A 14,156-nucleotide genomic window follows, 5' to 3' on the forward strand; every position below is an offset into this window, starting at 1 on the left:
AATGCATGGTCATTTCTCAGGACACAACTAGGAAACTCAAACATCAAGTTATTTATTATCTGAGAGAGAGAAACAGAGAGAGAGAGAGAGAGAATAAAGAAAAAAAAAAAAAAAAAAAAAAAAAAAAAAAAAAAAAAAAAAAAAAAAAAAAAAAAAAAAAAACAAAACACCAAAAAAACCTGAAACTTAAACTCATCAGTAGTGGAGAAGTAGGCTCCTGGTTAATCTCTTGAGCTCCTGGTTAACCTCGGGATTTTCATTTTCATTCTAAAACATGCACACAGAGAATTATAACACAAAAAAAGTTTCCCCTCAAAGAGTTGTTAGAGTTAAGACTCCTGGCACACTAAAAATATGTTCAACTCTTTAAAAGAACATTTCTAGAAGGTTCTCACTTTCAGAAATAAACAAGAAGGTACTCTAGGCTCATTCCCCAACCAACTCACTAAGAACCACTTTCTCACCTTGCCAGACCGGTCAGACTTGTCTCCTGCACTACAGCTGAACTGTAGCTTCCTCTCATATTTGGAGTCTGTACTCCAAAATAAAAATAAAAACAAAAACAGGAAATTCCCCCAAAAGGCAAAGCTGCCAATCACTTTGGTCCATGAAAAGTCAGAGGATCACAGTAATTGTCAAGAATTTAAAAAGATCACACTCACAATTGGTATAATTTAAGGGGGCGGGGGAACCCTATGCTATATAATCCGGCAAAGATTAACCATGGAAGAAACTGGAGAGGGAAAGAGAATGCCAGCCAGGTGGCATGGAAAGAAACATTATCTTGGTTAGTATGAAAACACAGACCTCACAAGGCAGCAGCATGGCTTCTTGCTGAATCAAGACCAGGGGGAATCTTATGATTTACTCAGACTCACTATGCAAAATAAGAGTAACTGCAGGCCAGTGGTGGCGCACGCCTTTAATCCCAGCAATTAGGGAGGCAGAGGCAGAGGCAGAGGCAGGTAGATCTCTGAAAGTTCGAGGGCAACCTGGTCTACAGAGGAAGCTCTAGGATAGCCAGGGCTACACAGAGAAACCCTTTCTTGAAAAACCAACCAACTAACCAACCAAGTAACCAGACCAAACAAGTAAGACCAGTGATTAGAGTTTGTTTTAGACTGAATTGGACCTCATTATGGACTTCAAAGAACACAGGCTTTCAGATAGGGGAAACCTGAGTCAGGCCTGGTCACTACCATTTCTAGGTGCTGATTATTTTTATGAGCCTGTCATTTTAACCCCCCCCCCCCAGTTTTAAAATGGGATCCTGACATCTGTCTGACCTGTGCCTGTGAAAACAACCTGAGGAGTGTGAAGATAACTCATGGGCTGAGAGTCAAGGAAAAGCCAGGTATGTGAAGGGGTGGGAGGTAAGCCAAAAGGAGACACTGGGATGGTTACCAGTACAGCGTGAAACACCTGTCTTCTCGCAAAGCAAAGCAAAGCAAAGCAAAGCAAAGCAAAGCAAAGCAAAGCAAAGCAAAGCAAAGCAAAGCAAAGCAAAGCCCTCTGTCCCAAACAAGCAGTTTCTTCTGCAAGTCCCCGCACCAAGTCAGCATCTTATTCCAGAAGCCATCCTTTCCATCCCCTGGCCAGTTAGACGTTGGCTGTCTTCGTCTACCGCCCCTATCTGTGATTTCTGACCCCCTCTTCATCTAGTTAAAACACTCAAGAACAGACAAGAATGACAGTCTCCCCTCTTACTTTATCTACCAACTGGGATGCTTTCACAAGCAAGTGAAGAGACCCTATTTCCAAGAGGCTGAACTGATGCAGGGTATGCTATCTCCTGAAAGCATCCGTAGGAACTCAGTCTTCGCCTTAGCTAATTAGTAGGCTGGAAAGACAGTGTCTTTCAGCTGCAACCTTCTTGGCTCGTTTTACTGAAGTTAATTTCTATCATGTCTCCAAGAACGTTGCCCTGGGGCACAAGGAGAAGCCAGTCTACCTCTTCATTTTGTTCATCTTCATTTAAGAAAGAGAACATTTCCTGGGAGCTTCAAAGTGGTCCTCCTTCTGTCTCGAGGACCAGAATTAGGTGGCTCGCAAGCTTATCGCTAAGTTCCTTACTGGGGATCAGAATGGGATGAGTTTTGGGTGTGTTTAGATGCACAAGATCTTCAGCCACAGAGGTAGGGCAGACAATAGAACAAAACCTGCCAGTGTGGGATAAGTGGAAAGACAGGAAAGCAACAGTGCCTGCTGGATGGGGAAGACCCTTTATACTCCAAGTATCTGTGGGAAATGTGCTTACCGTGAATGGGCAGGCCCACCATGGGCTTTTCAGAGACACTGAAAATCTAACTATATCCAAAATGAAACTCATTCTTCCCTCAACTTGTTCTACTTATGCCTTAACTACTAACAACCCCTTCTACTTTGCCAACATTCTGGAGTTAACTCCTTTCTTTTGAACCCTACAGCCAGTTAATCCTGTTTGTGTTGCCTCTAACTGCATCCCAGAAGACTGTGTGTTGAGCCGCAGAGAAGATGGCGGGCCTTCCCTGCAGAGTATAAAACCAGCCATGTTCTAGTACCAGAGAAGTGGAGAGCATCTGGAAGCAGCCTCGTGGCGTGGAATTAGCTGTCCTCACAATGGGCAGTGCCAAGGAACGGACTTCATGCAGCTCTGTGGATGATGGGTGGAACAAGAAACAAGACAGATGTGAACACAGATGTCCCTTGAGGCTTCAGCTGGCATTCTGGTTTCTGGGCACATGACAATATCTGCTGTGGGTTTGCCCATAAAAAGACATCTGGGGGTCTCGAGATGGCTCAGCGGTTAAGAGCACTGAGTGTTCTTCCAGAGGTCCTGAGTTCAGTTCTCAGCAACCACATGGTGGCTCATAACCATCTGTAATGGGATCCAATGCCCTCCTCTGGTGTGTCTGAGGATAGCAACAGTGTACTCACATAAAATAAATAAATTAAAAAAAAACAAAAAACAAACAAGCTGGGGAGATGGCTCAGCGAATAAGAGCACTGACTGCTCTTCCAAAGGTCCTGAATGCAAATCCCAGCAACCACATGGTGGCTCATAACCATCTGTAATGGGATCCAATGCCCTCCTCTGGTGTGTCTGAGGATAGCAACAGTGTACTCACATAAAATAAATAAATTAAAAAAAAACAAAAAACAAACAAGCTGGGGAGATGGCTCAGCGAATAAGAGCACTGACTGCTCTTCCAAAGGTCCTGAATGCAAATCCCAGCAACCACATGGTGGCTCACAACCATGTAATGAAATCTGACGCCCTCTTCTGGTGTGTTTTCCTTGGGCAGGAGCAAGCAGGGTCTGAACGAGCAGGGTTGACCGGAGTGAGCAGAGTTCCTAAAATTTAATTCCCAACAACCACATGAAGACTCACAACCATCAGTAAATGAATAAATAAATAAATGAATCTTAAAAAAAAAAAAGACATCTGGGAATGCGGCACAGGGTAATTTCCAATAGAGACGGTGAGGGCTTCTGTCAAAAGAATGCAGACTGGCTTTATTCTGACTTCTGGTTAGTGAGGGTCTCTGGGCAATAATTAGAAAGCTCCAAATGAAACTTAGAATACCCAAGATAGAATTTGCAAAACACAAAAAAATCAAGAAGAACGAAGACCAAAGTGTGGATACTTCATTCCTCCTTAGAATAGGGAACAAAACATCCATGGAAGGAGTTACAGAGACAAAGTTTGGAGCTAAGACAAAAGGATGGACCATCCAGAGACTGCCATACCTGGGGATCCATCCCATAATCATCCACCAAACCCAGACACTATTGCATATGCCAGCAAGATTTTGCTGAAGGGACTCTATTATAGCTGTTTCGTGTGAGGCTTTGCCAGTGCCTGGCAAATACAGAAGTAGATGCTCAGAGTCATCTATAAGATGGGCCAGCTGACTGTGACAGAACTACATACCCAGGCCATGGCTCCTTCTGGGGCCTGGCCTCTGACAGCAGTGGGAAAGGAGAAAGCAGCAGGTAGCTGGGCACAGAACTGCCCACAGTTTGAGGACAGCAGTGGAGAGAAAGGCTCTGAGAGTAACAGGAACAGGGAGATCCTACACGCATGGAACTCCTACCCCTATCAGATTCTCTCATCCACTGCTCCATGGTTACAATATTTACTAACACATCCCTGAGGACGCTGCCAGTCAGCCTGTGCCCTGGAAACCCTAAAAAGCCAGCCTAGCCATCTTTGATTGGCCACTTAAGTAATAGTGAAATTAAAAAGTAAAATCAAAAGCCGGGCGTGGTGGCGCCCGCCTTTAATCCCAGCACTCGGGAGGCAGAGGCAGGCGGATTTCTGAGTTNGAGGCCAGCCTGGTCTACANAGTGAGTTCCAGGACAGCCAGGGCTATGCAGAGCGACCCTGTCTCAAAAAACAAACAAACAAACAAACAAACACCACATTCAAGTCAGAGGTAAGAGAAGTGTTTGAGGCCTTAACTGTTTCCACCTGCCTCCAGCCATTGGGAGATTTTCCAGGACACGCAAGCCGCGAGGATCTTTAGAAGGGGCAGGTCTCGAGTTGCCTGGGACCTGGGAAGGGAGAATGGATTAAGCATGAAAAAACTTGTTGAGATGGTTGTGTGGTTTATTTTGGTTTTTGTTTCAAGACAGGGTTCTCTGTGTAGCCCTGGCTGTCTTGGAACTCACTCTGTAGACCAGGCTGGCCTCGTTCGAACTCATAGAGATCCCAGTCTGTGCCTCCCGGTGCTGGGATTAAAGGCGTGCACTAGCACCACCCTGCTGAGCTGGTGAACACACTTTAAAAGTACCATTTTAGTAGGAGACAGCTGTTTGAATTTACTCAACAAGAACAACAAAACTAAAAAACCCTACACTGACAACAGTGAATTTTATGATAGGTCAATTATATGTTAACAGAACTTCTAAAACATGAATTCCTCTGGGGGTGGAACTTCACGCCACATACTCATCTGTGTTATTATACATGTGCATGTGTATATATATGTAATATAAAATCACACACAAAAAAATCAACAATTTCCTGCTCTATAAAATAGCAGTTATAACCATGAGCTTCCGTGCTAAGCCCCCTTTAGTGACTCATCCTCTCAATTACTAGGAGTTGCTTTGTCCGCATATAATGGAAATCTGGTTACACTTGTTCAATCAACACACATATATAATATGTTAATATATAATTAATATATGTGTATATAGTAATTATACATAAGTACACTGAAGCTGACTTCAGATGCGCCAGAAGAGGGCGTCAGATCTCATTACAGATGGTTGTGAGCCACCATGTGGTTGCTGGGATTTGAACTCAGGACCTTTGGAAGAGCAGCCAGTGTGCTCTTACCCTCTGAGCCATCTCACCAGCACTTTGGTTTGCTTTTCTTTTGAAGCCATGCCATAAGAACTACTTTTGTGTTAGGGACTGAACTCAGGACCTTGTTAATCGTACACTGCACCCCGACCTCACCAGCAGCCAGCGGTGTCGGCGGCATCTTGTGAGAGAGGACCTGACCACATCAGTCACCCTGATTTGCAGTTTGCTTCCTGAGGTTCCAGTTACTCTTGGCCAAGCGAAGTCTAGAACGCTAATTCCAGCAATCACTGTTCTTAAGCAATCACATGCATGCCTCATTCTGCCCCACAGGGGCAGGAATCGCCGTCTTGTCCAGTCCATGTGTGTGGAATCTGCGGTATTAGTCACTTAGGAGCTGTCACTGCTAACAGAGCCCTGTGGAGGTCTGCCAGTGACTGCCTTCAGTTAACTCCTGAACAGTGAAGCTGGGGCTCTGCATGTGCCAGAGAAAAGGCACAGAGCCTGCGGGGCTGCCGTGGCTCTAGTTGCAGCATGTGCTGCAAGGTCAGGGTTTGAGATCAAACACTGGAGGGAAAAAAGTAAACAGGAGAAGTCACCAAGTGATTCTTAGCTCAAAAGAAGAAAGTACAAGATATTCTGGGGAAAGGAGAGACCTTATTCACATATCATTTATTATAATCAAAATTTCTAATTTATACTTAGTAACTGTTAACCTCTTTCTGTGCCTATTTTATAAATTAAATCTTATTATATGTATAGAAAAAAAAAAAAAACACATAGAGTTTTACCCATGACCTCAACTCTCCGTCCACTGAGGAGCCTGGAGTATAGCCTTAGGAAGTTAGAGGGGATCACTGCATCTGAAGAAGCACGTGGTCTGATTGACCTTGGGGTAATGTAATGATACCAAACAGAATGTATCTCTATTAGCTCCCTTCCTGTTACTGTGATAGGAGTCCATGAGACTTTACCTTGTTCATGGTTCTAGAGGGATAGGAGTCCCTGATGAAGGGGAGGCTTGACAGCAAGCAGCAGGCCTACAGAGAGCACCCACCTTCTAGTGGTGGGCGAGCGATCCAATCTCAAAGCCCATCCATGATATATATAATTCCCCCACAGAGCCATCACCTAAATCTAAACATCCCCAAACAGAACCAACTGGGAACCAAGGATTCAAACGCCTGATTCTACTGTGGTACGTTTCTCATTCAAAAATACCAGTTCCTTTTTTAGACCCTTTGTCTCAACCTGACCAACAGTTTTGAGACAATTTGTAAAACTGTCAGTGATGAGACTTTGGAAGCATTAATCTCAGTACTTATGTTATCAGTCTTATCTTAGTGACAGCCCTGTTCGACCAAAAGTCCAAGATGTGCCCTTTAGCCCACATCCCTCTTCCCTGACGACATACCTGGGATTCAGCAAACCCGGCAGCCACTGCTCTGGTCTTCCTGTGGGGTTCAGCAGACCAGGCAGCCACTGCTCTGGTCTTCCTCTGGGGTTCAGCAGACCAGGCAGCCACTGCTCTGGTCTTCCTCTACCCCTTTGACTACTTGTTTGTTAACATTTTCTTTTATTTAGATCTTGAGGCAGAGTCTTACTCAGTGGCGGAGGCCACCCTGGAACTCAGAATTCTCCTGCCTCAGCCTCTTGAATGCTGGGATCAAAAATACACACCACCCCATACTGACTTTGTTTTTGGATTGCACATATGACTAAGAGCATCAAGTTATTTTTCTTTTGTTGTGTGGCCACTTTCACTTAGCACAGTGTCCTGTGGGCTGACTGCACTGTCTAGTATTGCCGTATTTTCCTTCCTCTGACGGAGCCGCATTCTAGGTGAGGGGGCAGGGAGAGGGAGATCTCTACCAGAAGTTCTTTATCCCTTCGTCCATCCCCTATGGACATGCAGGTTGTCTCAGTATCTCGGCTGTTGTGCCTCAAACCCAGGAGCACAGATATCTCCATGAGAAACTAAGTTAAATTCCATCAAGAACATACCAGCAGAGGGATTGCTGGGCAATAGGGTAAAACTGCAAAGTTTTTTTTTTTTATGTTTTTAAATGACTTTTTTAAAAAAAAAATGTACATTTGTGTCCTGCCTGTATGAAGATGTTAGATCCCCTGGAACTGGAATTACAGACAGTTGTGCGCTGCCATGTGGGTACTAGGACTTGAACCTGGGTTCTTTGGAAGAACAGTCAGTGTTCTTAACCATTGAGCCATCTCTCCAGCCCCCAATACTGCAACGTTTCAATATTTTTTTTCCTATCATCATTCCCACCAACAGTGTAGGAAAGTTCTCCTTTCCTACAGTTCCAATAACTGGTAATGGCTGGTCCTCCCAGAACAACCATCCCAACAGGTGTGAAGGGATTGCTTATTGTGGAATGACTGTGTGTGTAGGCATTGCTTATTATGGAATGATTGTGTGTGCAGGCATATAAGCCAGAGTGTGTGTGTAAGGGTTAGAGGACAGCTTGCATTCCATCAGGAATTGAACTCAGGTCCTCAGGCTTGACTACAAGCACTTTCACCCACTGACCTGTCTCACTGGCCCTCCACCTGAGACTCCACCTGATGTACATCAAAGTTGGTGAATCACTGCTCTAGAGAGACCACTTAAACTATTAAACAGGTAACATAATGGACACTCTGTTGGCTCCTGATACCTATGTGGCAGACCACGAAGCAAATAATGTCCCCTAAAGGGGATGGCAGACATGGTATCCCTATATAGCCCAGACTTAGAAATAACCTGGGGCTCAGAGGAGTGTCCAAATGGACTTTTCTAGCTTGATGGGTTTATGCACCAGAAATGCATATTCTAAATTAAACCTGGGTTCCTCATACTCTTGATGGTAAACGGCACGTCTCTCTCGCCCTGCATATCCAAAGGTTGTTACAGTGAGGTTCCAGTTTCATTATCTCCACCTTTCTCCCAGTAACGGTTTCAGGCCAGGCCCTAACTTATCATGTTTCCCCAAAGGCTTCTCTGCCTACAGTCTCACCCGTCTCTATTCTATGCACACATGCAGATACAGAGTGACCACCCTCACAGGTAATCATATTCACGCTGTCTCTGCTAAACTGACCACCGTGCCTTACCTCTCAGGAAGGAACTGCCTTTGAGCACTTGTGACAGAATCTGTGCTGTGCTTGCTTCATCATATAAAAGCTTTCTTTTCATGTGTGACAAACAATGCCTGTTGACTTGAGTTCCAGCCCCACAAATCTTGTAAAGGTGAAAGAGAACCGACTCCACAAAGCTGCCCTGTGCCCTCCATAGGCAAGCTGTGGCATGTGTGCACCCTGACATGCATCCTACATACACAAAGTGCCAGAGTGGCAACCACATCCAGTGATAACGGTTGGTAACTTCTTTTTGTTGTTTCCGTTCCCATTGGTAGCTTATCTATCTTACAGCAATGTAATGTGCATTTATAATACAAATACACTCATCCAAGTTTTAATTTAGTGAGGCCTAAGTTCCTACAGTGACTCTGATGTGCAGGCAGGCTGACACCAGCTCTACCCAGGTGCCTTTAACTAACAGCTTGATTCAAGGTGATGCAAGGGCTCTCGACGATCTGAAACCAAGCTAGGACTTCCCAACAGAGAACTTATGATATGTTTCATTGTCAAGATGCCTAACTACATGTCTAAATCTCAATTCACTTGTAAATTGCTAGTCCAGGGTGTTTACTCCTGCTTAACAATGTGAAGTCATTTTGTTGTGCCCTGTTCTGTCCCATCCTGTCCCCATTCCTCACCTATCTCCCTGCCCCAACCCCCTCATTGCTAACTTTCAAAAAAATGTCTCAGATACTTTGAGCCTCTCTGGTTTAATCTTAGCATTTATGCTTTTTTTTTTCTTTGCGCGCGCGCGCGTGTGTGTGTGTGTGTGTGTGTGTGTGTGTGCATTGGAGGGCTAGAGACAAGGTTTCTCTGTGTAGCCTTAGATGTTCTAGAACTCACTTTGTAGAACAGACTGGCCTTAAACTCAGAGATTCTCCTGCCGCTGTCTCCCCGGTACTGCAATTAAAGGCGTGTGCCACCACTGCCCAGATATTTAGGGTTTTTTTTTTAAACATTTATCTACATTTTAATGCATGCAGGTAGGACTAATGGCACTTTTGACTGTCTCATTGTGCTCTAGTTCTGAGTATATTTGTCCCTTAGCTGTAGAAGATTGTAGTGAGAATGTCTTGTGTATGTATGGATACATTACCTGTCAATAAAAAAACCTACACCTTATAGGAAAAGTAAGAAGGTGGGGCATCTAGTGGGCAGAAAGGATTCTGGGATAGAGTCAAGTGTGGGGAGATTCAGCCCAGACACAGAGGAAGATGGGCGCATGTAACTAAAGACCGGGTAAACAGCCATGTTACAGAACGCAGAATAGGATAAAGGGGATATTAAGTTATGAAATAGTCGGGGAACATGCCTAGCTATATGGTCTAGGTATTTGTAAATATATTTGAGTTTCAGAGTCATTATTTATGAAAGCCCGGGGCTGGGAGGAAAAACACGTGCTTACAGAAAACTCTTTACAACAGAAGATATCAATATCCATGCACATCATTTCGTCTTTGTAGTTTCGATGTTGTCCTACAGTTCATATAAAAGAATGTCCTTACCAAGGGCGTTGAGGCAAAGGCCTGGGTGACAAGCCTTCTGTGGCTTGTGATCTGTAGATTACAGACAATCCACAAATGACTGAGAAGTCTTAGACAGAAATGTTTTGAGTCACGGGAGGAAGGTACTTTAAGGAAGGAGAAAGGCGAAACAAAAGGGGATGTGGAAGAATTATCTCCACAAAAGTAGGAGGAAAAACCGGAAATGTAAGCGTGAGTTGCTGGTCTACCTCTGCCTACCCCTTCCTCAGCAGAGATCCCTCAAGGCCACTCTCAGGACACACAGAAGCCTGCAGAGTCAAGCCAGGAGTAGGTCTGTAATCCAGCCATTCTGGAGGCTAAAGCAAGAGCATCACAGACCAGGGCCTGTTTGGACTATAGCTCAGTTAAAGCCTGGACTGGGTAAATCAATAAAAAGTGAGAACAGAGTAGAGGATGTAGCTCACGGCAGTCCTGGCCCTGGGACCAATGTACCACCAAAGACCCCTGTCCATCATTCCTGAGGAGACCAGTGTTTCTGGATAACCCCCTACCCTGGTTGTCAGGGCCACAAACCAGCATACAATAAACAGCGTGGGAGCTTAAACTGCTCCAGGATTCTGTGATTTCAGGAGATGATGGCTCTCAGTGGAAGCAATTTGGAACAAGGGCAAGCATTTCATGCTATGTCCCATACTCCCTCCCAACCCCAGCTCAAAATAACTGGACTCTGACTAGAGTAAGAATCAGGGTAGCTGGCTGGTGAGATAGCTCAGTGGATAAGAGCACTAACTGCTGTTCCGAAGGTCCTGAGTTCAAATCTCAGAAACCATGTGGTGGCTCACAACCATCCGTAATGAAATCTGATACCCTCTTCTGGTGTGTCTGAAGTCAGCTACAGTGTACTTATTATATATAATAATAAATGAATCTTTGGGCCAGAGCAAGCAGGGACTCAGTGAGCGGGGCCAACCGGAGCGAGCAAGCAAAGGTCCTAAAAATTCAATTCCCAACAACCACATGAAGGCTCACAACCATCTGTACAGCTACAGTGTACTCACATACATAAAATAAACAAATAAATCTTAAAAAAAAAGTCAGGGTAGCTCAAAGCCATAGGACTTTGGAATACCAAATTTGGGATAAATTGTCTGATACAATACATTAAACATTTAGATGACATATGCCCTCCCCCAAACCTATGTCATGTTGTCAAAATTACATCCTAGCATCCTGTCTTAACAAATATACTTTTACAAGGTCCCAAAGGGCAAGTTCAAGTGTGGAATTCTTGGACTTTGAGTTCTGTGTAGGAGAGTGTAGCAGGGCGGAGCTTACTGCCCACTCCTGGCTTTTTCTCTTACCCCTATTCCTGGCTCTCTGTCACACTGAGAGGCCTATGACCAGCTCAGCTGTGTATCTTTAGTGACACTCTCTTTTTTGTCTGTTTAGGCCCTGGAAACCATGCAAGGCAATGCTTTTGGCATTCACTTAGTGTTCTAGGACAGGCATTCTCAGCCTGGGGTTAGATCAGTGGTAGAACCCATGGCTACTATTTGCAAGGACCCAGGTCTAACCCCTGGGCACCCAGCTCTGATAAGGAAGACTTGGTAATGTCTGGAGACATTTTTTAGTTGTCACAAAATGGGAGTGAAGGGAAGGATGCTTCTTGTATGTAGTGAGAAGTGGGCAGTGAGGGTACTAACCATCCTGCAATGTATAGGACAGTTGCCACAGATTATCTAGCTAAAAACGTCAACAGCGCAGAGGTTAGATAACACAAACACTATTAAATATCTAACTAGGAAAGTTCTGAAATCCTGTTTGAGGAGGAGAGGTGAGGTTCTAGGTGGAGGTACCTTTTGGGGCTTCATATAGCAGATGTTGCCTGAGGAAGGGTACAAGACTTCTTCTATAGCTCTGCTGGGGATCCCATTGTGCAGGCCCTGGGAAGGCTGCTCAACTCCTCCAATCCTGAAGCCCTTGCCTGGCTTTCCAGCGTCTAAACAAGAGACCACTACAGCTCTATTTGAGTGTTTCAAGAGTGGTAATCATTGTTTAAGGAAGGCCCTTTGTACCCGTGGCCTGCTTTCTCGGCAGGTTGACAATGAACTGAAATCTAACTCTAACTTCCTGGAACCCAAAGAAAGTCTGGCTTTGGACAAAGGCCCTTTGGCTGGGATTTGTGCTTATGTAATTCTCCAGTATGCATGCAAGTTATCTGGAGAATACTAGTCAGAAGAACATCATAATCACAGATATATATATATATAAAATCCTTTTACCTTACAATGGTTTAGTATAGTTTTTTTTTGTTTTTTGTTTTTTGTTTTTTTGTTTTTGTTTTTGTTTTGTTTTGTTTTTCTGAGACAGGGTTTCTCTGTGTAGCCCTGACTGTCCTGGAACTCACTCTGTAGACCAGGCCGGCCTGGAACTCAGAAATCCTCTTGCCTCTACCTCCCAACGGCTGAGATTAAAGGCGTGAGCAACCACTGCCTGGCAGTTTAGTATAGTTTTAAGCATGACTATTAAGGGGCAGGGTGTGTATCTGCAGGATGACGGAGGCATGCCTGGAGTGCCTCAGGAGAAAAATGTGAACTGTGTATCTCTCACAGAAGATGCATCAGCAGGGCTAGCTGTGTGCCTGTTTCCTTCAGCTGCCTTTAGAGTAGTAGCTGTGACTTCTACTCCCAGGCCCTCACAGCAACTAACATTTACCTGTGGTAGAAGGGGAAAGCTCGTGAGGCCCCACCCTCTCTGAAGCGATACACGTGGCTGGCAGAGGCTCTTCTGCAGTGTAGTGTCTGGGTCCACCCAAAGTAAGTAACCCAAATAAACTGGTTTGTTCACACTGGATTTGGGCAGAATTACTGTTTCTTCAGTTTGCTATGGACTTTTTCTATCTGTGGTAAACAGAAAAAAGACTCAGCAGGAATAGTCATAGAGCAGAGACCAGGGAACTACATAAATAAGCATATCCCATCCCTATGTGGCCAAATCAACTTCTCCTCTTGTTTCTCTGGCCTGGAGTTAGGTTTCAATATTCTGCCACCTTCAGAACTAAATCCTGCCTCCTGAGTGTAGCAGAACATGAGGTTGTATGCCTGAGCTCTTGGGAGACCACAGAGATTTCAACCTTAAGAAGACACCATGTTCTTTTTAGTTAAGAATTTCCTTTGTCAGCCGGGCAGTGGTGGTACATACCTTTAATTCCAGCACTTGGGAGGCAGAGGCAGGCAGCTTTCTGAGTTTGAGGCTAGTCTGATCTACAGAGTGAGTTCCAGGACAGTCAGGGCTACACAGAGAAACCCTGTCTCGGAAAAAAAAAAAAAAATCCCTTTCTCGGGCTACAGAGATGGTTCAGTGGTTAAGAGCACTGACTGCTCTGCCAGAGGTCCTGAGTTCAAATCCCAGCTACCATCTGTAATGGGATCTAATGCACTCTTCTAGTGTGTGTCTGAAGACAGCTGTAGTGTACTCATATAAATAAAAAATAAATCCTAAAAAAAAAAAAGAATTCCCATCCTCTTATTGATACCCTTTCTTGTCTCTAAGGACCCCCCATATATCTTTCTAGACATTTCTGAGAACTCACGTAAATACATGCTGAGCCCCCCCTTTGTAGTTTGTACCCTTTGCTCATTCCATACCATTTTAGCAAATTTTTTCCTTGAAACACTATTTCTCACCCATTGCATGGAGGTGTCACATAGGACTTTATTAGGCATCCTGTTCTCCAATGCATGGCTTAGAGCCAGCGTAATGCACGGCGTGTCTGAGAACCACTTCACACAGGGAAGAGAATACAGATTTTTACTCAGCAAGTAACACCAGCTGGGTTGCAGACAAGCAATCCTAGTTACTAGGGATGCTGAGGCAGGAGGATCTTAAATTCAAGTTTAGTCCCTATCTCAAAAATTAAAAAAAGAACGCCTCTAACCCTAGCAACTGAGAGGCAGAGAGGCCAGGGAGATCTCTGTGAGTTCAAGGTCAGCCTGCCTGTTCGACACAATGAGTTCCATGAGAGCCAAAGGTACACAGTGTGATATTTTTAAAAAGGTGTTTCTTTTTTTTTCAAATTTTTATTATTTTCTTCATTTACATTTCAAATGCTATCCCGAAAGTCCCCTATACCACCTCCCCCGCCCCCCTGCTCTCCCCCCCCCCCACTCGTGCTTCCTGGCTCTGGCATTCCTCTGTACTGGGGCATCTATTCTTTTTTTTGAGATTTGCAGGGTTTTTAT

At 44.5% G+C, this 14,156-nt stretch overlaps 1 long non-coding RNA gene across 1 annotated transcript in view; it reads right to left on the minus strand.

Moving 5' to 3' along the window:
* Positions 1-11,919, minus strand: part of LOC115029553 — a 19,811-nt gene extending 7,892 nt beyond the window's left edge. The window contains exons 1-3 of the long non-coding RNA XR_003835115.1: positions 11,772-11,919; positions 4,445-4,536; positions 2,541-2,632 (exon numbers count right to left, since the gene is read on the minus strand). This is a non-coding gene — a long non-coding RNA (uncharacterized LOC115029553). The remainder of the gene's footprint in view (positions 1-2,540; positions 2,633-4,444; positions 4,537-11,771) is intronic.
* Between the last annotated feature and the right edge of the window lie 2,237 nt (positions 11,920-14,156).

The sequence above is a fragment of the Mus caroli genome, chromosome 16 (genome assembly GCF_900094665.2).
Source record: "Mus caroli chromosome 16, CAROLI_EIJ_v1.1, whole genome shotgun sequence".
Lineage (NCBI taxonomy): Eukaryota > Metazoa > Chordata > Mammalia > Rodentia > Muridae > Mus > Mus caroli.